At 42.2% G+C, this 24,625-nt stretch overlaps 1 protein-coding gene across 3 annotated transcripts in view; it reads right to left on the reverse strand.

Annotated features, from left to right (window-relative positions):
* Positions 1-18,517, reverse strand: part of ELOVL7 (ELOVL fatty acid elongase 7) — a 72,330-nt gene extending 53,813 nt beyond the window's left edge. For 2 of the 3 annotated variants that reach the window (XM_060142979.1, XM_060142980.1), the window contains exon 1: positions 18,364-18,517. The gene's annotated coding sequence lies outside the window, so the exon portion shown is untranslated. Of the gene's footprint in view, positions 1-17,594; positions 17,734-18,363 lie in introns of all 3 variants that reach the window. The other variant, XM_060142981.1, reaches the window with a different exon arrangement.
* Between the last annotated feature and the right edge of the window lie 6,108 nt (positions 18,518-24,625).

A 24,625-nucleotide genomic window follows, 5' to 3' on the forward strand; every position in this document is an offset into this window, starting at 1 on the left:
GCATATACCCTGAGAAAACCATAATTCAAAAAGAGTCATGGGGCTTCCCTGGTGGCGCAGTGGTTGAGAGTCCGCCTGCCGATGCGGGGGACGCGGGTTCGTGCCCGGTCCGGGAGGATCCCACATGCCGCAGAGAGGCTGGGACCGTGAGCCATGGCCGCTGGACCTGTGCGTCCGGAGCCTGTGCTCCGCAACGGGAGAGGTCACATCAATGAGAGGCCCGCGTACCGAAAAAAAAAAAAAAGAGTCATGTACCACAATGTTCACTGTGGCTCTATTTACAATAGCCAGGACATGGAAGCAACCTAAGTGTCCACTGAGAGTTGAATGGATAAAGAAAATGTGGCACATATATACAATGGAATGTTACTCAGCCATAAAAAGAAACGAAATTGAGTTATTTGTAGTGAGGTGGATGGACCTAGAGTCTGTCACAGCGTAAGGTAACTCAGAAAGAGAAAAACAAATACCATATGCTAACGCATATATATGGAATCTAAAAAAAAAAAAAAAATGGTTCTGAAGAACCTAGGGGCAGGACAGGAATAAAGACGCAGACGTAGAGAATAATGGACTTGAGGACACAGGGAGGGGGAAGGGTAAGCTGGGACGAAGTGAGAGAGTGGCATGGACATATATACACTACCAAATGTAAAACAGATAGCTAGTGGGAAGCAGCCGCATAGCACAGGGAGATCAGCTCGGTGCTTTGTGTCCACTAGAGGGGTGAGATAGGGACGGTGGGAGGGACAAGCAAGAGGGAGGGGATATGGGGATATATGTATATGTATAGCTGATTCACTTTGTTATACAGCAGAAACTAACAGCATTGTAAAGCAATTATACTCCAATAAAGATGTAAAACAAACAAACAAACAAACCTGACAGAAACATCACCCTGAATTCTTAGCATTGCACCATCTGTGTTTCATCCTTTTTTTTCCCCTCATGTGTATTCCTTCATTTGTTGAGCATCTCCCCCATGGTTGCATATAAACTTTGTGAGAGTAAAGAAAATAAATAAATAAGTACCAGGGATGTAATATACAACGTGATAAATATAATTAACACTGCTCTATGTTCCATATGAAAGTTGTCACGAGAGTAAACCCTAAGAGCTCTCAACACAAGGTAGAAAAATGTTTTTATTTCTTTAACTCTGAATCTATATAAGACAATGGATGTTCACTAAACTTATTGTGGTCCTCATTTCAGGATGTATATAAGTCAAATAATTATACTGTCAGCTTAGAGCTTATGTATGTCAATTATATCTCAATAAAACTGGAAGGGGAAAAAAAAAAGGGGGAGGTGTAAGAGAGCTGATAAACCAGAGGCTGTGGTTCGAAGAAGGGATATTAGAATTGATGATTTTTTCTTGGCACATTTCCAGGTGAAGAGACCAGAGATGAGGCAATTACCGTCTAGTAGAGCTTATCACAGTTGGGTCAGACAACAAACTTTGTCTGATGAGGCTACTCGTAGTTGGCCTCTGAAAGGGTTTTGAAGTCTCCCAGAGAGAGAGAGGATGGGGAGATGCCAAATCAAGTCAGATGCCAAAGTCCACAATGTGTGTGGGACTGAAGAGGGAAATGATGGGCAAAGAGGTTTAAGAAAAGCAGAGAGCAAAGCTGGAGAGGGAGGCATCCAGAAAAGGAGAGTTTTGTTTTACTTGCCCATGGAAGTGAAAAAGTAAGTTTGATTCAGATGTGGCAATGGGAAGATAGGGGAATTCTGGCCAGTCCATCCAAATGTGTAGTACCTTTGAATACGAGAAAAATCCTCCATCTCTCACCTCCAACATCAAACCCATCAGCAAATCCTGACAACGCTGTCTCCTAAATATGTTTTTAGAATCCAAGCACTCTTCACTCTACTGGTGGTCCAAGTCACTTTTCATTCTACCGGTGGTCCTCCCTTATCTGAATTACTGCAATAGCCTCTCAACTGGTCTCCCCGATTTCACCTTTGTCCATCTCCAATGTATTCATCACGCTGAAGAAAAAAACAAAACAAAATAAAAACACCCAACTGATGTCACTTCTCTGCTTAAAATGTGCCAATGTCTTCCCACCTCACTCACACTAAAAGTCAAAGTTCCTATAAGTGGCCCTGACTACCTCTCTGACCTTTCCTCCTCTCACCTCTTCTCTTACTTAGCTAGTGTCAGCCACACTGGGCTCCTTGTCCTTTCTTGAACACGCCAAGAACAACCCTGCCTCAAAGCATCTGAAACCACTGTCCCGACAATGTGGAATTCTCTTCTTGCAGATACCTGCATGCTTCTTTACTTTTTTCGGATCTCTACTAAAATGTCACCTTCATCACCCCATCAACATGCACTTCCCTGTCTTTATTGCTTTATTTTTCCCCATAGCACTTTTCATCATTATTTTTATTTTTTTTAACATCTTTATTGGGGTATAATTGCTTTACAATGGTGTGTTAGTTTCTGCTTTATAACAAAGTGAATCAGTTATACATATACATATGTTCCCATATCTCTTCCCTCTTGCGTCTCCCTCCCTTCCACCCTCCCTATCCCACCCCTCCAGGCAGTCACAAAGCACCGAGCTGATATTCCTGTGCCATGCGGCTGCTTCCCACTAGCTATCTACTTTACGTTTGTTAGTGTGTATATGTCCATGACATCATTATTTTTATATATTTCACCAACATTCTATATTTATTTGTTTATTGTCTGATTCCCTCCACTCCCCAGTAATACTCTGGAATATGAGCTCCTCGGGGGCAGGGATCTTTTTCTGTTCTGTGCATTGCTGCCTCTCTAGCACCTGAGATGGTGCCTGGGATGTGTCAGACATGCAAATATTTGTTGAGTGGATGGATGGATGAACCTTTTCATGAGGAGCATGTGGGCATGGGGTAAGGGGAAGAGCCATGATTCAGTTATTTTTGGCAGGTGATAGTACTGAAGATATGATAGAGTTTGAACACAGTGGAACAGGGTTTCAAAGGATAAAAGACAGAGCTGAAGGTGTGGTTAACAGTAGGAGGAGAAAACAGAAAGGCTGTAATACCTAGTAAGGCGTATCTCTTATAGGCAGTAACCAAGAATCATGAGAGGAAGGGTGGAAATCAACTGACCTCAAATACTTCGCCTTTGAGACAAGCCAGAATTGGCAGTAACAGGTTCATTCTGGGTGGGGATGGGAATAGGGAATGGAGCCTCATCAGGGGAGGGAGATGGTACCCAGAGTAGATGGGTAGGTCATGTGGATTGATGACTCCTAGAGAGAACAAAAAATCTGAACATAGGGAAAGTATTATAACACACATGTGCATAATAGCACACATCCCTAAAATATACAGAGAAGCCCATAAAAGGAAGAAAAACAAATGGTCCTCAAAAAGAAGTGTGGATAAGAAAAGTAACCAACAGTAAAGACTAAATTGATTTATCCTGCTTTCTATTTCTAGATACAATTCATTTATCCAGCCTCATCCAGGATTGCAGCGTTCCATAGAAGTGAATGTTTTAGATACTGAAATGCTTATCTGTAGGTGTAATCACTTCAAAAAGTGCTTCTGATAGAAAAATGTAAAACATTTTTTAAAAGATTTCAACCATCTTATACACTGAAACTTTCTGGATGATTCAGGGATATTAGTAAGACCAGCAGTATCACAGCACTGCTCTCTGGGCCTATCCATGTCTACAGCTATGGACCTTTGCCCTACACTAAAAAGTTCCAAAACCCGTGTCTGCTTCTGATGTATTTCCTGTCTCCTCCCTATCAGTTTGTTAGCCACTACATTGTCTGTTAACAGCATTCCTGGTTCTATAAGACCCCATTCTTTCTAACTTGCTGCCCTTAATCTGCTATGGGATGAGAAACTAGATAAACAATGATGCTGGAATGTTTAAAACAATGCTATATGGAAAAATAAATAAATAAAATAAAATAATGCTATATGGGCTGTGATTAAAAACCAGAGGATCTCCCTATGGGTCAAGTACAGATTTACTCAATGGACTTCAGGACACTGTCTTCTCTGCTCAGGGATGATCTCCCTGCTTTCTTACTGATTTTCAATAGCATTTTGCAAATGAAACTTCATAATAAACGGCCCCTGGGTTAGCAGACTTGTTCCTGTATCTACACCATATTCTTCATTCAGTTCTAATAAAATGTTATTAAGGTGTCTCAGTGCTGTTTCACAAATTAAAAAGTAACACAGATTGAGAACAACAGAGGATCTGCATTTATTCCATGTCTGCAAAAGACATCGCCAACTGAGAACAAAATTTATAATTTGATTATTTTAGCTGAAGAAAAGGTTTTCCCAGAGAAAAATACAGTTACATTCCTAAGCTAGGAGACAAATAGATTTAATGCATAATGTAGGTAAAATACAATACATTTATAATAAAGTATAGTATTGCTAAATAGCATTACTTAATTTTTAAGTTAAATAATTTTGATATGAATGATTCTAGAATTAACAACTTAGAAAGACAAACATATCCCCCCACTATTTATCTGGATAGAAAAATAGAGTTTAGTTCAATATTATCTCAGTGTGGGCGCCTCCAGCTATGGCCCTTTGAAACAATAGCTCAACATCAAAGAGAAACTGCAAACCAATGCAAGATTAAAACAATGACTGCCCTATAAAAGTGGTCACAGCAAATATTTACAAATGTCTTTCTAAATAAACAAAGAAAGACTTTTCCTTTCCAGTTAGTTTTACAAGAAATACTTAAATGATTTCCAAGGATTTTTCCCTTGGTGGGGGAGGAGAGGCGAGGGAGAAATTCTAATGATTCTGGCTTTATCTACCATTATGAGTTTCAACCATCTGATCTTTGAAACATATCAACAATTGCTAAATCTCTAAATATCCCATCATGAAGGAATTGCCCAGAAAAGCCACTGATTAAAAGTCTCAAACTCTACAAATGAGCATGTAATTTGTTCACTTAACCTGCAATGATTACGAAGGAATAAAAACAAAGGAATTACCAGTATCTCAGTCAAAACCTTCCTCTGATCCAGTTTCTCTAAGACCAATTTTGACACCACAATCTACCCATGTTTCCAGGCTCCAAACCTTGGCCTCCTACCCTTCCTTCTTCTAGATCTTCCTTTTCTTCACTTTTCCTTCACTTTCTCTGCCTTTCTCATTCCTTTCCATCCATACAGCAGACACCTGTCCAGGCTCTGTGCTGGACCAAGGGATCAATCTTCCCTGATTCACACCCTAGTTTCCTCTCCACAGTGACAAGAGGAAACCCTAGTTTCCTCTCCACACTGACAGTGACAAGCCAGCAACCTGAATCGTCCAGCAATTCTCTTGGCCAAGTAAATTTTCTTGCTATTCTCTAAATTCTCTCTATTACACCCTCACAATAACTGAAATAGGAATACATTCATCAGAGACTTTTAGGATTTTGCTTTTTTTTCTTTAAAAGTTATCATGTGTTCTTAAGAGCATAAAGATTATTTCTACTACTCATAAAAACCCAGATAAATAAGTGGTTTTACTCTGCTTTATTAATGTAACAGAGTTTATGCCTAAAATTGTCATTTTTATTCTACTTCAGATAAAGTATTTATAGCTTTAGGAAAATATATTAAATGTACATAGTATGGGACCTTATGAGAACATTTTAAACTGCTGACTTGGAACTTCCCTGGTGGTGCAGTGGTTAAGACTCCACCTGCCAATGCCAGGGGACACAGGTTCGATCCCTGGTCTGGGAAGATCCCACATGCTGCAGAGCAACTGAACCCATACACACAACTACTGAGCCCGCGCTCTAGAGCCTGTGTGCCACAACTACTGAGCCCTTGTGCCACAACTTCTGAAGCCCACGCACTCTAGGCCCGTGCTCCACAACAAAAGAAGCCACCACAATGAGAAGCCGGTGCGCCGCAACGAAGAGTAGCCCCTGCTCGCCGCAACTAGAGAAAGCCCGCACGCAGCAATGAAGGCCCAACGCAGCAAAATATTTTTAAAAATAAATAAATGAAATAAACTGCTGACTTTTATGTACCCAGTTCACACTTTTGCCCTGTACTAGCCCCCAAAATAGACGAGTTTAAAAAAGTCATTTGGCACAGGTGGACACTGCATTTTAAATTGAACACCAAGAATGTAGAAATAGCAAAGTTATGGAAATATATTGTCAGATTATTTAATAACATATTAATACTTACCTACATGAAATAAACACTGCTAAGTAAGTTTCTGTTGTTTTTAATCTTTTCTTATAACTGTTTGTATAGTTTGTTAAGTGGACTGTATATCATCCTATTAGCCAAGAATTTCTAAACTATTGCCCTTTTAGTCATAACCTGATTTATACGTATTTTTTAAACTTCCTGCTGATTGGATATTTGATGGCATTAATGGATTATTTTTAACTTTTTAGGTGTGATAATGGTACTGTGGTAATTTTTTTAAAGTCCTTATCCTTTGGAGATACACCAAAATATTTACAGATGAAATAAGATTAGCCATGATCCTGGGTGATGTGTACATCTAGTTCATTATAGTATTCTCTCTGCTTTTATAAATGTTTGGAAATTTCCATAATATGAGTTTTTAAAACAAGAAAGAAAGAAAATTTCCATGTTAAAAATGCTTATAAGGTGGTGGTTGTTTTTTAAGTATACTAGGAAATGGTTTGTTCTTCAACTAAGTAGTTCCCAATTTTTTTCCCCAAGAAAAACTCTGACAACCTTTGAAAAAATGCCTACAAGAGGCTGCAAAGTAATTTACCAAAATGTTAGCAATGGTAATTTCTGGTTGGTGGGATTATGGGTGATGTCTGTTTTCTTTTTGTTACAAGTTTGTTTTGTTTTGTTTTTTTGTTACAAGTCTTCTATATTTCTAAAATCAGCATACAATCTATTATTGTAGTCAGAAAGTAGTCTAACTTTTCTGATTATGTGAAAGTATGATTTTCCATGTCAAGCATAGAGAATCTATCTATATCATAAACCTTTTTCCTATATTTACCATGAAAAATATTAATGAAAAACATGAACACAAAAGTCCAGTTATCCATGCACAAAACGACCTTGGTATGACAGCAGTATGGAAAGGGTAAGTTTTGACTGTCACCAGGGAAATGTGTGCTAAAGAAGGTAATATTGGAGTGACAGAAAGATTGGGAAGATTTTTGTCTCATTTTCGCAAGACAATCTGATTGACGAATACAACTGAGTGCTCATAATGGATCCTCTAAGAGCAAATGGTCCAGGGGAGTCAGGTGTTTCTGGGAATGTGATAAAAGATATCTTACGTGATTTTCATTTTAAGCTTGGCTTGGGCAGGGTTCATGCCTGAATATTGATACGTACCTATAGTGTTGTTTTCTCATATTTTTCTTTTAGATGGGGAGGGAGATAGAAGAGAGGAAAAGTTTCTCTCCATCCTTGAATGAGAGGTAACAGCTGATGTGTTTTTGACCCTTTTGGCCCCAACATCATTCTCTCCTTCTCCTTCCCCACATCACTTTATTTGGGGCAGAACAAGTTGCCTATTCGCCATGTGAGACCTTGCTCACAAGCACAATTCAGGGCTCCTGAGACTCAGTATCAGAAACTGTAAGGTCCTTGGGGGAAGGGACCACATCTCCATTCACTTATTCAATAAATATCTGGGTACCCACTATGTGCCAAGCATCCTTCTTGACATGAGGGATACAGCAAAATCCCTATTCTCATACAGTTTACTTTCTTGTGGGAAGACACATAAGTAAACAAAGATAAACACAAACATCAGACAAATGTGCCAAAAGTTATGAAGAAAGGAAACATGACAGACTGATGTGATAGGGTCACCAGAGGCAGAGGGCAGCAACACTAGAAGGGTAGCCAGAAAGCTCTAGAACATTTGAGAAGATCTAAGGGCGAACAGTCCTGCAGGAGACAACAGCAAGGGCAAAGGCCCAGAGGCAGGGACAAACAGTATGTCAGAGGAACGGCGAGCAGAGCACAAAGAGGACGTGGATGCTAGCTAACTCGGAGAAGTGGGCATGCAGGGTCTTGAGGCCTCAGTGAAAGAGCCAGAGTTTTATTCTACGTACAAGGGGAAACCATCAAAGACTTTTTGTTGTTGTTGTTGTATAACTATTTTTTTCAAGATTAAATGTGTTTATTTCGAGTTAGTGGAATCAATGGTATATTAGATATCAGCACTCCAAGCTACACGTATGTATTTGCCTCTAAACCTTCACAACATTGTCAGTTTCCATTCCTCTGACATTCCATCACTGGGCCTCCTATTTCTAGCAAAATCATAGTTCAAATGTTTTAAAAAAGTAAAAGCAAGATGATCACCACATTGTGCTTCCAGTGCCCCCAGAAGGATTATAATTGTTTTAAATAAATGTTTATTGTTTTCAATAAAGGGGGGAAATTGATAACATGAGCACTATTAATGGCATGACCAGAAGAACAGAATACAGATTAAAAGAAACATTTTAGGCTGGATGAGTTAGTTTCCCCTTAGCAAAAACTCCACATCATATCATGGATATGATGTCAACATTAAATTGTTCAATTTGTGGGCCATACGCTTAAGCGTATGGGCTAGTACATTTTTGCACTAAAACAGAAGCAGTACAAGCCTTATGTTCTACCATTACACTTCCAGATTTTTCACTTATTAATATAGCTGCCAACCTAATGATCCTTGCATGCATTAGAGCTTGCTTTTGTAGAGTTACGTTTATTTTCCCCATCCCTCCTGCTCCCGTAAACATTGCGGTGCGAACTCTTTGCCCAATTTTATGAGAATGTTGCAAAGGACAGCTCCGTGCCACCTGGGGACGGGAATTCCCCGTCCCCTCGCCAGGCTACACATGGATCAGTAATATTGATCACATCTCATCTTACATGCAGACACTGCTCCCTTAATTTATCCATGCCAGAAGCATACGAGTCAGCAGGTATGCGTATAAAAATGGAATTAAAAGGAAAAAAAGAAAGAAAAAGCTTTCTTGTTAAAGCCTATTGTCCTAGAAGGAATCCATTGCTTTGAATTCAGTTAAAGCCTATACACACGAAATGTGTTTCTTCTGAGAACCTTGTCTAACTCGTGTGTATGACTATTTTTTTAATTATGGTAAAATACACATAAAATTTACCAACTTAACCATTTTCAAGTGCCCTGTTCAGTGGCATGAAGTACATTCATATTGTTGTGCAACCATCACCTCCCTCCATCCTAGAACTCTTTACATCTTATAAAACTGAAACTCTCATCAGAGGCTTTTAAGCAAAGCAGTGACATGATCTGACATATGATTTAAAAATTAAGTTACTTGCTTGGTAGAGAATTGATGGTAGGGAGGCAGCAGGATTAGGAGTTTACTGAATAGATGGATTCAGGATACACTTTGGGGACGGAGCTGACATGACCGCTGCTAATTTGGATGTGGGCATGAGATAGAGAAATAAATGAGAAGAGGAGTTGACTTCTAGATTTCTGTATCTCCAGGGTCTGGCACACAGAAAATTGCCAATGTTTATTTCATAAATGAGTGAATATTGATTTAACACTTAATAAGTAGAAACCTTCCTTCCCAGAGAACCAGGAAAACAGAAATGAAAACTACCACGGATGAAGGAGATCTCTCTTTTCTAGGGCCTCACTATCGGTACTGTGTCCTTATAACATGGATAAACTCTACACAGTTGGTTCATGTCAACATTATATGTCTAATTCCAACATTAACATTAAAAGCTAATCCTTGTACATGTATACAATAAGTTAAACTTTATTAAGCATTTTATATATTTTATTTCATGTCTTTCCTAAATCAATAGCTTTTAACCTTTGAGACTATGGTGCTATGTGCTACCTCCCTAGAGATGATGTGTATACATAAATCTGATGTTTTGGAGAGTTTATGGACCCTCTAATGCCCATCCATAGACCAATCTCCGGTCTAAAAATACCCTGATCTACCTAATGTGAGTTGTTATTGTATATCGTTACAAGAACCTAAACTTTATTAGCCTAGCCCTGGCACCTTTGGAGAAATGCTTTCAAAGGGTTTACCTTCATTCATGTCCATAATAAATGAGTTACCAAGAACCAACATTAATTTACGGGACTTCCCTGGCAGTCCAGTGGTTAAGATTCCATGCTTCCCCTGGAGGGAGCACGGGTTTGATCCCTGGTCAGGGAACTAAGATTCCACATGCTGTGTGGTGCAGCCAAATAAAAATTTAATTTAATTAAAAAAAATTTTTTTAAAAAGAACCAATGTTAATTTAAAGAATATCTTTCCATCTTTACCAAAACTATTATTGAAAGTATTATACGTGAAGTGATTCAAGATCCTCTTTATAAGAACCTACCTCATAAATAAATCCCTTGTACAATTCATTTCTAGGGGAAAAAAATACTACCTTAAAAATTGATGTTTTGGGCTTCCCTGGTGGCACAGTGGTTAAGAATCCGCCTGACAATGCAGGGGACACTGGTTCGAGCCCTGGTCCAGGAAGATCCCACATGCCGCGGAGCAACTAAGCCCGTGCGCCACAACTACTGAGCCTGCGCTCTAGAGCCCGCAAGCCACAACTACTGAGCCCGCGTGCCTAGAGCCCGTGCTCCTCAACAAGAGAAGCCACTTCAATGAGAAGCCCGTGCACCACAACAGAGTGGCCCCTTCTCGCTGCAACTAGTGAAAGCCCGCACACAGCAACAAAGACCCAAAGCAGCCAAAAAAATAAATAAAATATTTTTTAAAAAATTATGTACACCCCATAAATACGTACTTTACCTTGAGACATGTAAGTATGCATTAACTGCCAACTTTCCAAAGTAGTTTCAAGATTTTCTTTGAGGAAGAATTCCTCCCCGATATTTTTCTCATGTAAACCATACTCAGAATTTATTTTCTACAATTTCCACTTTTAATGTTCTAAGTGGATTGAAAACTAAAAAACAAAAACAAAACTTGTAAAGCAAGCTCAGGATATTATCTTTCAAGTTTTCACAATTTTCTCTCCAACTCTTTACAGTTAGTTCTCCTGCCCACTTTTTAAGGCACTCACTTTTATGGAATCTTTTCAGAGAATTCAACATTCCTTTCACAGAAGCAATAATACTCTTTCCCTTTTGCACTTTATAGATTTACACACATTTAAATTATCTAATCACAATAACAAGCATAACTGGCACCAACAAGTTTGCAATAAATACAGCCACTGAGCCAGCCATCAGAGCAGGGAACAGGCTGCTAGGAACTGGTGTTCATCATGCCTGGGCAGCATTTGTCTGCTTTTTGGGGAAATGAGAAGCATGGGCTTGTAGGGTCAACTGGTTAGATGTCAAGAGGATTGTCTTTATATTAGGATGAACCATATGTAATTGCCAATATACAAATATTTCTCCTAGAGAAACGGCAATTGCATGTGTTCAACCTAATATTTCTATTTTTTAATTTAAAAAATATTAACTATATTTAATGTTTAATATCACATCTATTATCCTTTTTTCCCCTCTCTTTGAACAATGAATAGTGGTTCTCACAACTTCTTTTTTTTTTTTTTTTTTGCGGTACGCGGGCCTCTCACTGTTGTGGCCTCTCCCGTTGCGGAGCACAGGCTCTGGACACGCAGGCTCAGTGGCCATGGCTCACGGGCCCAGCCGCTCCGCGGCGTGTGGGATATTCCCGGACCGGGGCATGAACCCGTGTCCCCTGCATCGGCAGGCGGACTCCCAACCACTGTGCCACCAAGGAAGCCCCACAACTTCATTTTTTAAATTCCATGTTTGCTCAGGAACAAGCTATTAAATAATCAGTAATTAAACTCTGGTTTCCTAAGAATGTGACTTCTACCTTCTTTCTTTCTTCAGGTTAAAGTCACACCTGTTAGAATTTCAAAGAAATTCTTCAAAGACTGAAGGTATAAGCGTGTGCCTTCTAGTGAACTGAAGGGTAAAGAGCAGAGGGATTAAAATGTGAGGCCAGCATTCATTAGTTTGTTTGTTTGCTTCTCAGACATAAAACTTTTTGGCTCACGGGATCCAACACAGCACTCTCTGCCTAGAGAAGGCAGGAAAAAGGAAAGAAGAGGAGAGGGCAGGGAAGCCCCATACAGACTTAGGATAAGTCCCCCTTAAATACAAGCAGCCTTTCCTTCTGTTCTGTCCATGTTATGTCACTGAATTATGATAAGCAAACAAATACATCACAAATGTGCTATTAAGACAAAATCCCACAATTGGGGATGGAAAGGAAGGAGCAGAAGAATGGAGGGGCTGTATTTAGTTGAGGGACAACTAGCCAAACCCTCTTTTTCTAGTTCTCACATTTCTACCACTGACCCTAAAAAGTCGAAATCAGGTTTACGTTTATGGTTGTCCTTATGCCCTCACAAAACTATCGTTGGATATCAGAGCCCTAGTGTCTCTCATACCCTCCAAATCATCAACCCACTGAGTTAGTATGCAGAGGGGGAAGAACCTGAACATTGTAACCACAGCTGGGTTTAAATCCTAGCTTCGCACTTGTAACCGTGTACCCTAGCTGAGCATCCTTTCTGCTTCTTCACCTGAGCACCTTTCTTCACTTTTCTGCACCCATGTGTGCTGTGAGGATTCTGGTGCAGACCTTGCTGGCTTTAGACAATTCCTGAGAAAATGCACAGAAAGTGCCTGACTGCAACTATGACTGATGTCTAAAAGATGCCCAAACGTTTCACCTCATGATTTTCAGCAAGCAGGTAAAAACTTAAATGCAGGCTTGAGCTTTCTATAAACAAGATCGTTTTCTATTCCCAAATTGTGATGTACACTGAGCATAATCAAGATATCTCATGTAAATAGTGAAGGTAGCTGTCCTTTCCAGATCAGATAGAGAAAGGAGATAAAGCCTCCACGGGAGAAAGGGAGGTTCCAGAAAGGTTAAGTTGCACATGCAGACAGGTGCTTTCAAAATACAAATCTTGGGCTTCCCTGGTGGCACAGTGGTTAAGAAATCGCCTGCCAGTGCAGGGGACACAGGTTCGGGTCCTGGTCTGGGAAGATCCCACATGCTGCAGAGCAACTAAGCCCGTGCACCACAACTATCGAACCTGCGCTCTAGAGCCCGCAAGCCACAACTACTGAGCCCGTGTGCCACAACTACTGAAGCCCGTGCGCCTAGAGCCCGAGCTCCGCAACAAGAGAAGCCACCGCAATGAGAAGCCCGCGCACTGCCACAAAGAGTAGCCCCTGCTCGCCGCAACTAGAGAAAGCCCGCACGCTGCAACGAAGACCCAACGCAGCAACAAAGATCCAATGCAGCCAAAAAAACAACAACAAAAAACACAAATCTTAACAGGTCCCTTCCCTTCTTAAAGGGCTCCACTGGCTCCCCATTGTCTGTAGGATAAAATCCAAAATCTTTACTAGGTGAATCAAGGCTCTCAGTAAGCCAGCTGTGCATACCTAGGCAACCTCTTCTCACACCCTCCTCTGCAGTGATTTTACAGTGTTTCCAATTCTCCGAATGCACCTGCATGCTCTCAGCCTGAATTTGATTTCCCACCCTCATCCCATTTCTCTGCTGCCCCAACTCCCAGTCTTCCTTCTTTCGGCTCAGGAGGACAACTTTGTCTGCCTTTCTCTGCTCGGCTTCCCCAACACTCTGTGTTAATCACAGTTTTCCACACTGTACTCTAAGTGTTTACCTCCCTTGAACCCACATAGATCTGGACGGGCTTCAGCACCCTGCCGACTACTTTGCCTGACGCAAAGCTGACACTCAAATGTTTGTTGAGTATGCAACTTCTGAAACTCCCTGATTTTGGCTAGGTTTTGCTCTATACCTTATGTTAGAGGGGACAAAGGAGCTGGGCTGCTGGTGTTCAAGGCCTGTGCTGCTTCTCCAAGTGGATGAAGATTTGTCTTTAACGTGGCACATTTATGAGTTATATGTTATATGGTAACTTAGTTCCTCTGAATAACGGTCTGTTTAGAAATATTTATCACTAACAAAAAGGATAATTTTACTTGTCAAGGCAATAACATGTGCTTTTAATGTATCTAAATCAATTAGGAATAATTAAAAATCTCAATTTTTTTAAAAAAGACCAAGCTTATAAAGTGCTAAATTTGCATTAGTGTTCAGCTATTTCATAACATGTGAATGGTCCAAATTGGATGAGTCACAGAAATACATATAAGATATATTCCTCTCTAAAAATGTGTTTATGGCATGCTTCTTTCCATGCTATATGGTGTGTTTTATTGAAGCTCAAGATTAGTTCTCAATTTAACATGCTGCTGTATATACAAAGGCTCCAAAATTATTTGTTTGGTAAACAGCATTCTTCTATATTCTAAAGCTGATGTTTGCACATGTAGCACACCAAGGAGAATAAGCAATTAAACAAACTAGAAAAAGTCTTCTTTTTTTTGTTTTTTTTTTGTTTGTTTTTTATTGTTTTTGTTTTTGTTTTGCGGTATGTGGGCCTCTCACTGTTGTGGCCTCTCGCGTTGCAGAGCACAGGCTCCGGACGTGCAGGCTCAACGGCCATGGCTCATGGGCTTAGCCGCTCCGCGGCATGTGGGATCCTCCCGGACCGGGGCATGAACCCGTGTCCCCTGCATTGGCAGGCGGACTCTCAACCACTGCGCCACCAGGGAAGCCCAAAAAGTCTTATTTCTTCAGCTCGACCAGTAAGTACCTGAGGTCAGAGGCTTTAAGTATATTCCACTGTCTAGCATAAAGAAACAAATCCCAATTTGTAAAATGACATAACTGCAAAGGTAAGCATTACTGTGACTTAAGTTGTTTATAACTGTTGCTAATATACCTATCCAAAAATGGAGGATTAGTTAAGGAAATTACATTATAATTTTTAGAATATAAGGCAGACAATAGGAGTTTTGGAAAATACAGGTGAAAAATGCTTACTATGTATTATAAGGAAAACACAACATACTAAAATTCTATATGTAGTAGGATGTAGGAAAACATGCATTTAAAAAATGAGAGAGGGGACTTTCCTGGTGGCGCAGTGGTTAAGAATCTGCCTGCCAATGCAGGGGACATGGGTTTGATCCCTGGTCCAGGAAGATGCCACAGAGCAATTAAGCCTGTGCGCCACAACTATTGAGCCCGCATGCCACAGCTACTGAAGTCCATGCGCCACAACTACTGAAACCCACACGCTCTAGGGCCCATGTGCCACAACTGCTGAGCCTGTGTGCTGCAACTACTGAAGCCGCGTGCCTAGCGCCCGTGCTCCGCAACAAGGAAGCCACCACAGTAAGAAGCCCGTGTTCTGCCACAAAGAGTAGCCCCCGCTCGCCGCAACTAGAGAAAGCCCACGCGCAGCAATGAAGACCCAACGCAGCCAATAAATAAATAAATAGAGAGAGACAAAGGTAAAATGGCAAAATATTTAGTCTGGTCGACTCACACTCAAGGTGTCAAAACTCTCTTCTTGGCTCGCCAATCTCACCGTTTTGGTACATCCTTCCAGTTTTCTTTTCTCCTCTCCTCAACCCTCCCCAAACACAGCCAATTCTTCCTCGACAATGCCTCTCAGGACTAGTCCAGGCCCACATTACCTTATACAGAGGTTTCGAGAAAAGATTCCCATTTGGCTTTTCTGCAGTCTCATTCCACTATCATATCTACTGCCAGAAGAAGACAGTCATTCTACTGCTAAATATATCTACTGTGGTAATCTCTTCATTTATGTTTTATGCATTTTTGTGTATGTGTTATATTTTTCAATGAAATTGGGTTTTTCTTGTAACTCTGTGTGGCTTCATATTTTGTTTGGCTAGGATGAGGTTAGGATTCATGGCTCTCTGCTGATATGGCCCTACTTCCTTACCTTTCTAAATGGAATGTTTAGCCAGGGTAGCTGGGTTCCTATCTGCAGCAATGGAGTTGGCAGAGGCTTCCCTGCCCATCCTCTACAAAGCCTGCCAGGTCCCCCACGTCTACCAACGCATCCTTAACACCCTGTAAAACCCGGCTTAAAAATTTCAAAAAGGTTTCCACCATTATTCAACCCACCCAATATATGCTACATTAATTCATCTTGCATCATATTCTGCAAACATTTATCAAGTAACTACTAGTTGTAAGGCTTGAAGAGTTAAAGTCTTAAGTTGTTAACAATCTTTCTGTGGACCATGAATATTTATGAAAGAAGCTAACCAACAGTAAAAAGAAAAATGACATAAGTGATAAATGAATGTTCAGGAGTGGGGAAGAGGGAGACTGGTGAAGAGGAGTAGGGAACGGGGATGAGAATGAGGAAGGCTAGAAGGAAGAGACAAGGTAAAAGCCGACAGAAGAGGTTTCATGATTGGGAGAAGTGTGATGTGAGACTTGACTGCTGTTTTGCACCTGGGTGACTACAATAAAAGGGAGGGAGGCTGACATAAATGACGCTAACTAGAAATGCTTTGGGGCAAAGCAGGGCAAGTCCAAATGGAATATTACAGTATGCACGGACATGTGCTACACTAAAACTGAATAAGATACATGGAAAGCACAGAATCTTTTTTTTTTTTTTTTTTTTTTTTGCGGTACGCAGGCCTCTCACTGCTGTGGCCTCTCCCATTGCGGAGCACAGGCTCCGGACGCGCAGGCTCAGCGGCCATGACTCACAGGCCCAGCTGCTCTGCGGCATGTGGGATCCTCCCGGACCGGGGCACGAACCTGCGTCCCCTGCATCGGCAGGCGGACTCTCAACCACTGCGCCACCAGGGAAGCCCCCAGATACATGGAAAGCACAGAATCTTTAAGTGGGTAAGTAGCACTGATAACCTAAGTAACAAAATTCTATGAAAAGAAAACCTAAATGAGTACAAAGTCACACAAGAAGGAAAAGAAGGACCTGAGACTGAGAGCCTAGTTAGTGAACATGAAAAAGCACAGGACTTCAAGAAAGTAAGGATGAAGAAAGGAACTCTAGGTGAGGCAGTATGCACAGTGGTTAACAGCCTCAACACTGGACCAGGGCCCCTGAGTTGGAATCTCCTCCTGCTACTTGTGCGTCCTGGGCAAGTTCCCGTGTCTCAGTTTCCTTATCCATAAAATGATAATGTTATCATTTATTTACCCCCATAGGATTGTTGCCAGGATTAAAAGAGTTGATACAAGTTCTTAGAACAGTGCCGGGCACAGAAGCATTCGATAAATGTCTGCCATTGGGGGGAAAATATTTTTTTAATCGTCGGTGACCTTGAGGAGAACAATTCCTGGCCAGTGGTAGAAGCAGAAACTACAAAATAAGGGAATTAACAAACAAGTGATGGCTAAGAAGCCGGAGGCAACCCCAAAGTATCGAAGACTCTTTCACAGCAGTTAAGCAATACAAGCGAGAAGTGACATAAAGAGTAACCTGCGAGTACAGGGTTAAATGAAAATGCTCTTCGAGGGAACAGCTCAGCAAGAGGAAAAAGGCTTGGCTCGCTAAAACTATTCTTCAGTCTTTGTGCGACTTGTTTTCCCAACCACACAGCGATTGGACAGGGGTAGAGACCATATCCTTCCTGTCGCAGCTTTCCCAAGAGCGTTCTCTCGGCATCCGGTAAGTTTGAATCAGCGCTGGCTGATTAGGGGAGAAGGCCCATTTCCTAACCAACGATACCCTGTAAGATGAAACAACAGGCTTTCCGATTTCCATCTCCGGCACGACCTGTTCCACCGCTGTGTACTCATCACTCTCCTCAGCCAGCAGCTGCCGTCGGGACAGGATGCAGCTCGGGGAGCCAAAGAGGCAGCGCCCGCTGCAAGAGCAACGCCCCAAGTTCATTCCGGCCTCGAGGACACAAAAGCGCCCCAGAGGGGAAAAAGCAGAAAGAAAGGGGCTCGGGGATCCCGGCGGGGGGGGGGGTCGGGGAGGGGCGAGCGAGCCCAAATCCAGGAGCTGGGAAAGTGACCTCGGAGGTCAAGGTCGAGCAGGTCCCTCTCCTTCCCAGTCCCACCCGCAAGCACCTTTGTCCTCCCGCCCGGAACAGCTGGGTCCTGTCCCGCGGGAGCGCTCGGGAGAGGCTCAAAAGCCCAGGGGCGGCGGGGACCACCGTCCCTTTGGGATGCTGGGGGCGGCGGTGGGCTCCCAGAGAAGGCGCAGGTGAGCGCGGCGGCCCCTCCCTCCGGCGCGAAGGGCTTCGACCCTGGGCACCCAAAGACGGCGCGGCGACAACTTCCAAGGGGCCCGCCAGAGTCCAGGCAGGGCCTGGCCGGGCTCCCGAGTCTCCGGGACCCGTATCCCACTCCCCGCGCGCCGCGCCCAAGTTCTTTCCACTGGGCTGCTCCCGACCCCTGCCCCCGGCGTCTCTCTCCCTCCCCCCATCTCTTCTCCTCAGCGCCTCGGAAAAGTTTGGCCCCGGCCCACCGGCTGGGAGCCCCACACTCACCCGGCGAGGAGCTGAGCCCAAGTGCCCGGGCGCGGGCGCAGAGGGCGGCGGCGGGCGGCGGCGCTAGCGCGGAGCTCCTCACAGCGGGCCCTGCTGCCCCGGCAGCCGACCGAGCTGGAAAAGGGGCGGAGGCCGCCGGGTGTCACCTGCCCGCTCTCCCACCCCGCCGCGTGACGCCGCGGAGCGCCGCCCCCTGACCGCCTGCCGCCGCCGCCGCCGCCGCCGCCGCCAGGTACTCGCGAGGGACCGCGGGGAGGAGCCTCCCTCCCGGGAGGGATCGACCGGGAAGGGCGCGCGGCCTCGGTCGCCCCACCTCCGCCTGGCTCGGCGCCCCGCAGCTCGAAGCGCGGCCGGGACGGGGGACCGAGGACCGCTCGGGGAGATCCAGACTAATTACATTTCTTTCTGAGCACAAATGTCATCACCTGAGGTCATCTCGAGGCTTAACATAAATAGTGTGAAAACTGTCGTCATGCATGACTCAGGATTGAGTTGCAGAAAAATCTGAAATGAGGAAAACCTGGCCCAGGGTGAGGCTGGCGGCGGAGAGGGAGAAAAAAGGGGACTTCTTGCTCCTGAAAAGGCTATTCGGAGGGTTAATTCATTATCTGAAATGGAGGCCAGACCCAACGGCGGCGAGAGACCCAATTTGGGTCAGCTCCATCCCCTGCTTATTAAAAACTGGAGAATTGCCGCAAATATTGGGGAGTGAAGGGGGCTTTTAGAGCAATGAAGAGGAAATTGTATATAATCTAAGTTAACTTTTCTGCCTTGGTTAGTAACAGCTGCTGCTGCAGCCAACACACTCTGGCGCACTGACTTTTCCTCATCCACGGCTGGCTTGAGTGGTGGGGTGAGGATGAATGTTAGGCGTGTGTATGCGCGCTCCATTATTTTTTACCTTACCTGGCTTTGTGTTTGATCATGAGCCTCCTAACCGCTCTCATGTTTGGAATCCTGGCATCAATAGCTGGAGGGCAAAATAAGTGTTACTTGTTACTTACAAAAGAAGTTACTTGTTCAGGAGGCAAAAACCAAGAACTAGAATTGAGTTGTCTTCTAGAAACTGGAAAAATAACCTCAGGGGTTGCAGTCCTGGCCCATGCACCTCACAAACCTGGCCTGTGAGTTTGTGCTGTGAGTTTTAAGCATGAAATCACAACAAAAGTGTCCAGACTACCGGGGAGGGAGGGTAGGAAGAACACTCAGTGGGCCACAAGCATGTTTTCCTCACATACAGGTAGTTGCCTACCATCACCTAATCCTACTGCATCAACAAGAGATTTTAAATGTTTTATACAAAATGTTGAGAGCCCCCATAGTAGCCATTCAGGAAAAAAAAGAAAAAGCAAAAAATATGAAAGCTCAAATTTAAGAGAATCCCAGCTTCAGTGAAACTAAAGATTTCTCCTTCCTTTTAGATAAACTTTGCTTTCATAATAAAACCATGTCATTTAGTAGTCTTGGCTACTGGGAACTAGAGACAATTGCTTAACAATATTTGTCTTTGCATTTGTCACTATCTGCCCATCTATATACAATTATGGAATTTCAAGTATGCAAAAGATCAAATGGATTCATTCATTTAACAAATATATATTCAGTGCTTTTATGTTCCAGGCTCTGAAGATTCAACAGCTAACAAAACAGACCAAAAAAAAAAAAAAACCCTCTGTTCTTGTGGAACGTACTTTCACTTACCTTCGTTCTAGTTGGAGATGACAGACCCCAGATGAATAAGCAAGTAAAGTATGAGTGTTCATGTAGTGATAAGTGCTGTGAAGAAAAGTAAAGAAGGAATGGGGATAGGGACTTCTGGAGGTGGGGAGGTGAGGAGTTGCACTGTTAAAGTAGTAGGGAAGTCCTCAGGTGAAGGAGGCATTTGAGCCAAAATTGTACAGAGATGAGGTGGCAAGCCTGTGTGTCTATCTGGGTAACAGCATTCCAGTCATCGGGAACTGTAAGGCTAACAGCCCAGGGCATGAGCGTGCCCCAGATGATCACGTTCACAGAATGGCAAGGAGGCCAGAGCTGTTGGAGTGGAGTGGAAGGTAATATCAACAAGATTTCGCAAGGATCTGATGTGGGGTGTGAAAGGCGGGACATAAAAGGTCAAGGATGACTCCAGCGTGTTTTCCTCTATCAACTGGAAGGAGAGAGCTGCCATTTACTAAGAAAAGGAAGACTGAGAGAAGACAGTTGGGTGGGGGTTCATCAGGAGTTGTTTGTGGGACTGATTTAATTTAAGATGCCTATTAGATATCCAAGTGGGAATGTCAAGTAGGAAGTTGGTTATACCAGTCTGGAGTTCAAGAGAGAGGTCTGGCCTGGTGATATAAATTTGGGAGCTTCCACATGATATTTATTTATTCTCTGGTCTGAAAATGGCTAAGAGCACCGTGAGTGAGACTAGAGAAGAGGTTTCAGAACTTCGTCCTGGGGCACCCCGCTATTAAGCCATCAGGGAATGAGGAGGAATAGTCCTGAGATTTGAGTAAAATCAGGAGAATGTGGTTTCCTGGAAGGCAAGTGTGTTAGTCAGCTATTGCCACAATAGTTCTGTATAACAAATCACTCCATGGTCAGTGGCTTATAGCAGTATACCTGTTCTCATGCCCACGAGTCAGCAGATTGGTTGCAGTTCAGTAGATCTAGGCTGTGCTCAGCTGGGTGGCTCTGCTTTAGGTTGCAGATTTAGCTTAAGTCTGTCCCATGTGTGTTATTTCTGGAACCCAGATTGAAGAGTCAGCAGCCACCTGGAGAAGATCAACTGGGGTACAAGAGGCAGTCCAAAATCCACATGATTTGTGGGCCTCTGCTCACATTATTGAAGCATGTTTAAGGCCTCTGCTCACATCGGGTTGGCCAATATTTCATTGGCTAGAGTGGGTCACATAGCCAAATCCAACATCAGAGGGGAGTGGGAAGCATATTCAACCTACAGTGGAAGGGTGAGGAGAATGAGTATTTGCTGAACAAGAATCCAAACTTTTATCATAGCAAGTGAAGAAAGTGTTTCAAGGTGAGGGAAGTGATCGCCCAATAAGCTGGGAACCAAAATTGGCCCTTGATTTAGCAATATGGAAGTCTTTGGTTGACCATGACAGAACAGGTTTGGAGAAACAGAAGGAATGAAAACCCACCCCATTTGGGTTTTCAGATCTGAACATGCACATTCACCAATAGGCAACAGAGGGAAGGTAGAGTTATGGGAAAAGATTGGGGGGAAGTAGGAGCTTGTGTTGATAGATTGTTTTAGGTCAGATTTCCCAGAAGCAGACCTGAGGCAGAAAGTTGTGTGCAAGTGATTTATTGAGGTCAGTAGGGATCCAAAGGGATCTGGGTGAAATAATAATATTGTTCACTATGCAAATGTTAATATTTTCCAAATTTAGCTTATTTTTATTATTATTTTTTTTTGCGGTACGCGGGCCTCTCACTGTTGTGAGCAGAGCACAGGCTCCGGACGCGCAGGCTCAGCGGCCATGGCTCACCGGCCTAGCCGCTCCGCAGCATGTGGGATCTTCCCGGACCGGGGCACGAACCCGTGTCCCCTGCATCGGCAGGCGGACTCTCAATCACTGCGCCACCAGAGAAGCCCTGATGTTTTTTTTTAAAGCAATAAAATGTTACAGTTAAAGCTCCACCCTATCCTAATCCTTTTCTTTCTCCCAAAGGTATCCTGAAGTAGCTATGTATCATTTCCATGCATGTGTTTATACTTTCATTAGTATATCTATCTCAATATATACTGTAATTTTGTATATGGTTAAATTTTATGGAAATAGTATCATACTGTATGTATTCTTCTACAACTTTGTTTTTTAGTCATGTTGATTCATGTAGCTCACCCATTTAAATACTATAGAGTATTCTATTGTATAACTAAACCATTTATTCATTTGCCTTCTAATGAACAAAATTGGGTTAGTTCTAATTTTTCCCTCTGGAGACAATGTGTCAAGGAATATACAAGCAACTATTTTCTTGTACACATGGAGAAAAAGTTCTAGGGTTTATACTTACAAATGGAACTGCTGGTCATGGAATAGATTGTTCTCTTCTATGGACATTTGCTGTTTTTTGGCTGCCCTGTATCTGAATCCTCTGTCTATATTTGAGGAAGTTCCTATTATGACTTCATAGAGGCAGAGCTCACCTCCCGTTAAAGAAGCTGAAAACGCATGATACTCACTTTGCCACCCGCTTGGGCAGCTAGAGCTCACAGTTGCCGCAACTCCCTGACAACCCTCCTCCCAGGATTCTGAAATTAAAGCTAGTGACACAAGAAGTTGTGTTTGCTAGTGGCATGGGTGGCTTCCCAGACTGATTCACTGGCATAAATTTAGCTCTAGTTTGTCGGCAAAGCTTGACTTTGTTCCTACATTTTCCAAGCCCATTATCCAGCATTTGTGGAGATTCTGTAAGCTCTCAATATTTTTCAATAAACACCTTTTATGTTTAACTTACTTTGTTTCTATTTCTTGCAGCTCAGGACCCTGACTGACAGACTCTCCTTGACTGATAGACTTTGCTAAGTGGTGCCAATTTACACTAGCACCACATTGTATTAATAGTTCCCGTTTCCCTAAATCCTTGCCAACATTTGATGTTTTCAGACCTTATATTTTTCCCAGTCAGATGGGTGTGAAATGATTTCTCACTGTTTTTTCTTTTTTGTTGTTGTTCCTTTTTTTTTTTTTTTTGATGTGGAACATTTTTAAAGTCTTTATTGAATTTGTTACAATATTGCTTCTGTTTTATGTTTTCTTTTTTGGCCACGAGATATGTGGGATCTTAGCTCCCTGACCAGGGATTGAACCCAAACCCCCTGCGTTGGAAGGTGAAGTCTTAACTGCTGGACTGCCAGGGAAGTCCCCTCACATTTTTGTTTGTTTGTTTGTTTTTTGGATATTAAATTGCATTCAGTTTAAAGTATCTCGGAAGAATGTTAACTCTTTTATTTTTGGTCTGGACATAGAGGTACACTGCACATTAATTCAAATCACAGATGATACTAAATTGGGTGATGATATGAACACCCAGAGAACACAAACAGACAATAAAAAGAGATCCACAATGAAATAACCAAACAATGTTCACACTTCTTAATGCTATTTTGGATATATATATGGTGAAACACCTGAACACTGATTTCTAATAGCTGGAAAATATTTTCTTCATGACTACTTTACAAAGAAACTTGTGGCTGATAGAAATAAAAACAAAGTAGGTACAAATTTATAATAATGAACGGTATCAAAGAAAGTTTAACAAATGTGATTAGCATATACTGAAGCATCCCATTAGAGTCTAAAGAAGTGAATGTTCCTTTTAAAATAATCTGTTTAATCAAGCTGTTGTATTGATGCAGAAAAATCATCAATGTGGGGAGATATAGTCAACCGGTAAACAGAATTTTTAGTGCTGTTGTAAGTAGAAATAGAAGAATTACGTGGAAAGAGCATAACAAAATTTAAGTTCATAAATGTCAAAAACAGAAATGTGATCCAAGGCAAGGGAGAGATGCTTCATCACTAAACTATTATAAAAGTGGAAACCAGTATGTTATAAAGAGAACCTAAGAGAATGCATATCTCTGTCATTGATTTCTCTAATCTATATTTCAGTTTGGATACATTTTATTAGTTTGTTATATTGCTAATTTTGAAATGAAATTATTATAGGCCCTGGTTAGAATTTCTCCATTAATATTATTATAAAATACAAAAGGATGCCACATAATTTCTGTATTGACCAATTCTTCTTGCTTTTGACTTCTTCATACAATGTAAAAAAAATTGAATGTGAATCACCATACTTATAGTCAGATTCTAAGAGTTAGATAAAAGCTTCTTGGAGTGGATAAGAAAGTGAAGCAGGCTCTAAAAATCAGGAGCTCAAATGAGTCACTTAAACTATTCTCCAGTTAAAGTTTAATGCTCTTCACACTCACTGAAAGTCCGTAAATTCAACCCGTGATTATGAAATGCAAACTCTTCGTCCCAGCAACAAACATCAACAAAAAACCAGAATAAACCACATCTTTAAAGGTTATTAACAAACCATTTAGCATGCTTCAAGATCAAGGCACAAATAAGGGACTGTGGTTATTCCTTGGTTTGGGAGGTAGGACTGAACCTCAAACACAGCCACTCACGTGCTTCCTTGTAGTTATAGTCACACACACATAATACCAACCAAACCATCATCAACTAAAGACAAATCAAGTGTTTATTAAAGTAACATTAATGGGCTTCCC

The sequence above is a fragment of the Lagenorhynchus albirostris genome, chromosome 3 (genome assembly GCF_949774975.1).
Source record: "Lagenorhynchus albirostris chromosome 3, mLagAlb1.1, whole genome shotgun sequence".
Lineage (NCBI taxonomy): Eukaryota > Metazoa > Chordata > Mammalia > Artiodactyla > Delphinidae > Lagenorhynchus > Lagenorhynchus albirostris.